The 4,782-nt window shown below is 43.7% G+C and overlaps 1 long non-coding RNA gene across 1 annotated transcript; it reads right to left on the bottom strand.

Moving 5' to 3' along the window:
* Positions 1-928: 928 nt before the first annotated feature.
* Positions 929-4,709, bottom strand: LOC145718430 (uncharacterized). Its single transcript, XR_014141803.1, has 3 exons — positions 4,202-4,709; positions 3,988-4,040; positions 929-2,405 (listed from the first exon to the last, which is right to left on the bottom strand). It is a non-coding gene; the product is annotated as an uncharacterized LOC145718430 (long non-coding RNA).
* Between the last annotated feature and the right edge of the window lie 73 nt (positions 4,710-4,782).

The following is a 4,782-nucleotide window of genomic DNA, read 5'->3' on the forward strand; positions in this document are numbered from 1 at the left end:
GGCAACCACTAACCTGCTCTCTGTGGATTTGCCTACCCTGGACCTTTCATGTAAATGCTCCTACAAAACGGCTGACACTCGTGTCTGGCTTCTTTCACTTAGCAGAATGTTTCAGGGTTCAGCGAGGTTGTGCCACGTGTCAGGACTTCATTCCTCTTCAAGGCTGATTCATATTCCACTCACTATATGTAAAATACCACACTTTGTGTATCAGTTTGTTGACAGACATCTGGACTGTTTCCACTTTTTGGCTGTTGTGAATTACGAACATGTGTGTATACATTTTTATCTGAACACCTGTTCTCAATTCTTTTGGGTATCTACCAGAAGTGGAATTCTAGGTTTAACTTGTGGAGGAACTGCAAGACTATTTCCCACAGTGGCCGGACTGTTTTAATGATTCCCACCAACAACGGATTCCAATTTTTTCACATCCTTACTAACACCTGTTATTTTCCTTTTTTAAAAAAATTTCAGCCATCCTAGTGAGTATGAAGTGGTATCTCACTGTGGACCTGATGTGCATGTCCCTAATAACTAATGACATTGAGCATCGTTTTATGTGCTTGTTGGCCATTTGTAGATCTCCTCTGGAGAAATGTCTACTCAGGTCCTTTGTCCATTTTTTGTTTTTTGGTCTTTTTGTTGATTTTTATAAGAGTTCTTTATGGGGCACCTGGGTGGCTCAGTCGTTAAGCATCTGCCTTCGGCTCAGGTCATGATCCCAGGGTCCTAGGATCGAGTCCCACATCGGGCTTCCTGCTCTGCGGGAAGCCTGCTTCTCCCTCTCCCACTCCCCCTGCTTGTGTTCCCTCTCTCGCTGTCTCTCTCTCTCTCTGTCAAATAAATAAATAAAATCTTTAAAAAAAAGTTCTTTATGTTCTGAACATATACCTCTACTAAATATATGATTTACAAATATTTTCTCCCATTCTGTGGACTGTCCTTGTGCTTTGACAGTGTTCTTCGATGTACTATCTTTTTTCACAATGCTTTTACATTTACTCTGATCTTTTTGGTGGAGATTTTAAAAACAGTGAGCCAATGCCCATAAAAGGTGCAGGACATACTTGTAGAAAAGCTTTAAATAAATACAAGGTTTTATTTGTAAGAAACTTATTCTCAGTATAATGTTTATAATAAATGAAAAGGACTGATTTTAATGAATGGAAGAAACTATATTCTGATTTTTAAAAAAGTCCCACTTTTTTGAAGCTAACATTTACTGAGCACTTTCTATAATGTCAGTTGTGGTCATAAATATTTTGTATTAACTCATTTATTCCTCATGACAACACTATGAGGTATGGATATGGTTACTTTCATCTTATAGCTGAAGAAACCAATGCACCGAAGTTCAGACTTGCCCAGGTCATACAACTCACGAACGCCAAAGCCGGCAATAAACCTGGACATTCTGGCTCTAAACCAGTGCTGTCAGCTCAGAGAAATAAAATGTAAGCTTCGTACATAATTTAAAATTTTCTAGCAGCCACATCAAAGAGTGAAACAGGTGAAATAACATACTTTATTTAATCTATAAGATCTAAAATATTACCAGCCAGACATGTTATTAACATAAAAGTTCGTGAGATAGTTTGCATTCTTTTGGGGGGGTTAGTATGAGATCTTAGAAATTTGTTTTTTACATTTAAAACATTTCAATTCAGACTTCAGTTCTGTTTCAAGTGCTGCACGTGGGTGCAGTCCTGGATGGTGCGGCTCTTACGAAGCCGATGCGGACCCTCTGCCATTTCTCGTATCGATCTTACCACCTGAAACCCCAAGTCATGTCGATAACATCACTTGGCGTCTTTAGTTTCACCCCAACAAATATTAATCAGATTTTACTAGTGGTGGTCTTGTCATCTCGGGTAGGTTCATGTTCTGTTTTCACTGTTACTTTTTATAAATAGTACATTCAGAAATGAGAAAACCCTTTCTTTTTCAAGCTCTGAGATATACGGAGCAACTCCTGAGTGATGGCATCTTTATGAGCAGTAGGATTCACTCACCACTAAATTTCTGAAGGTATCAGTTACTGAGGGGAGCACCTTCTACCCAATGTGTCTTATAAAATCAAAATGTAAAAAGGAATAGGGCAGAAACGAGAGTAGCATCTCCTCTTACTCCGATCAAACAAATATTCTAGTATGAATGTTCTCGAGTAAATGTGCCTTACATGGGCAATCTGATAAGCTGTAAGAAAGTCTGAAATGAAACAACATACCTCAGAGTCTGGCTGGTGACCAGTAGGTGGGATTCCGTCGTGCGGAAGATGTTGTGAATAGCCCGAGCAGCCAACACTTGTCTCATTGCTTCATAAATCACTTCGGTAGTGCTGTCTGTTTTAACTGCCATCGATCCCAGAAACCGAACTATAAACATCTGTTGCAAAAGGGAATCTGCAAGACAGCATTTTCTGCTCAGGATCACACTCACTTCCCGCGGCTGCTGGTCCGCCCACCAGTCAGGGGCGGGTCAGAGAACCGGCTGAAGACCTCCTCCTAGGGTGCTTTCCAGCCAACTGCTCAACGCTGTGCGTGAACAAACCCACGCTGCCAAAGCCCCGAGTCTCCTCCTGCCCACGTTTTGTCTCGTTGGAACGACTTCATTAGACTAGAAAAGCACCTCTTTCTGTGCATCTGCACAATGAGACAGCAGTGCCAGATGAACGCCCTTCTAGCGCGAAAACTCTAGGTGACTGACGTGGGCGGCACTGCACGCGTCTTTCTCTGAAAATACGAGCTTCTCCACTTAGACAACGGAAAATTCAGTGCTTTGGCCCACCGATAAAGTCCTCTTAAAGAAGAAAGCCTGTCTGAACAACAGAAGACCTGGTGTTGGGACTCATTCGGTTCACGCGCATCGTGTTACTGAAGGGCTGGAGGGCATCCCGTAAGCTAATGCGCATCCCAGACTACTTTAGCTGGTTCTAGTAAACAACCAGGACTGGCTTCCTGATAAATGTCAGGCACGTAACCTGACAAAACTGACTAAAAGAGCGACCATAACCGGAAGATCACGAAGGTTTAAAGGTGGTTTTTTTCTTTAAGAACAAATACTTACCCACCATTTTAAACGAAGATGACTACTCTTTCCTCACTTGCCCTATTAGTGTCTTTGCCCCTAAAAATAACTTAAGTAACAAAAGATTAGGAAAATATAACTGATGTAAAATTACAAGTAGTTACTCCCGCATGAAGATAGTTTTTTTTATTTTATAGACTTTCCGGAAGGTCAGCCAGAGACAAGTGGGCAGGTCCGAGGCAGAGCCTGTTAGCTTCCTTCCTCCTTCCTTCCTTCCATCCTCTCTTCCCCCCCACCCCCTTCTGCCTAATTCTGCAAGGAGTACCGACTCTCAAGTCCTACTTTTACAGTTACGAAGTGGCCATTTATTCTGATGCTATTCTCAGGCTCCAGTCATGAAGCGTGTAAACGAGGCCTCACCAGCACTTCTGGCTCCGAAACGGCCTCGGCTCCCAGCCGAGCACCAGGTCACGTCAGCTCCACTGTCACACACATGCCACGCATCAAATCTCTGAACTTCAACGAATTAAATACCATTTACCCTTGCCCTTTTCAAATTCAAGAATGAGTTGTGTGTGTGTCTTCGGCTCAAATGAAATAGCCTATTTAGGACTCCCCCCGATTGCATTTTGTTGTGGCCATTTCATCCTCCTCACATCTGATCTGGAGTAATCGGATACCGGATTTAGGCTCGGCAGCTTTCTGCGCAGGAGCTACAAAAAGGGTGTGGGTGCAACACCCGTAGAAAATCTGTCTACTTCCCTGCAGTTTTTATCCAAGACCTGCCTTAACTGCACATGCCCTAGGGAGTTCCCAGAGAACAACAAGTCTGTGGGTCATAATTTTTGCTTCACAATCCAAGTCCTGGCTCTCTGGAACGTGACTTCACGTCTCATTTCAATGATCTCTCGTCATTCTGTGAGGGGAAAGAGTGAGCGCACCAAACCAGCCACTCACCTTCTGCTTCTGGAAAGGTCTCGTCCTCAGTCTCACCAAAAGGGTTGATGCGCCTAGGGGAACGGCCAGAGTCCAACAGTCAAGACCTTTTCGGCTAAAGGGACACTAACTCTTGAACTAGAAGAGCAGCAACAGTCTTGGCAGATGGGTGCCGACACAAGAGACCCCAGGTTTACTTTCATTTCTCCCAGAGACAGCCTCCCTTAGCCCGCACCTGCTCCCTCTGTTCTGATCCAGGAATTCTGTGGCAGGAAGGACGATATCGAACTGGATAGGTGTTCCAGGTGCAATGAGCTCATCGGCGTCAGGGACACGGGCCGCTGCTTTGGGAACAATCTTGTCATTCTCCAGCTCTAAATTTCTCAGGTTCTGGCTGGAGTATAAAAGGGGGAGAGGAAAATCAAATCCCCTTTAACCTTAGACCTTTATAATCAAATGAACATGTGTTGAATGCGGATGGACAAGGGCAAAGATGTCAGTCCTTCAACTCGTTCTACAAATAAACCTTCACAGAACGTCATTCATGTCCTTGGTTAAACTCCTTCAGGGCCCCCCTCCCCCACAGTTAGCTCTGCTGCACAGCATTCTGCATTATGTTCTATTTCGTAGCATGTTATCTGCTGATCTAGGTCCTTCTTCCTGTGAGCTGGGTTTTTATTGTTATGTTAATCACCATACATTACATCACTAGTTTTTGATGTAGTGTTCCATGATTCATTGTTTGCGTATAACACCCAGTGCTCCATGCAGAACGTGCCCTCCTTAATACCCATCACCAGGCTAACCCATCCTCCC

This window comes from Leptonychotes weddellii, unplaced genomic scaffold, assembly GCF_054177405.1.
Source record: "Leptonychotes weddellii isolate Sample4059 unplaced genomic scaffold, ASM5417740v2 HiC_scaffold_15572, whole genome shotgun sequence".
In the NCBI taxonomy this organism is placed as follows: Eukaryota; Metazoa; Chordata; class Mammalia; order Carnivora; family Phocidae; genus Leptonychotes; species Leptonychotes weddellii.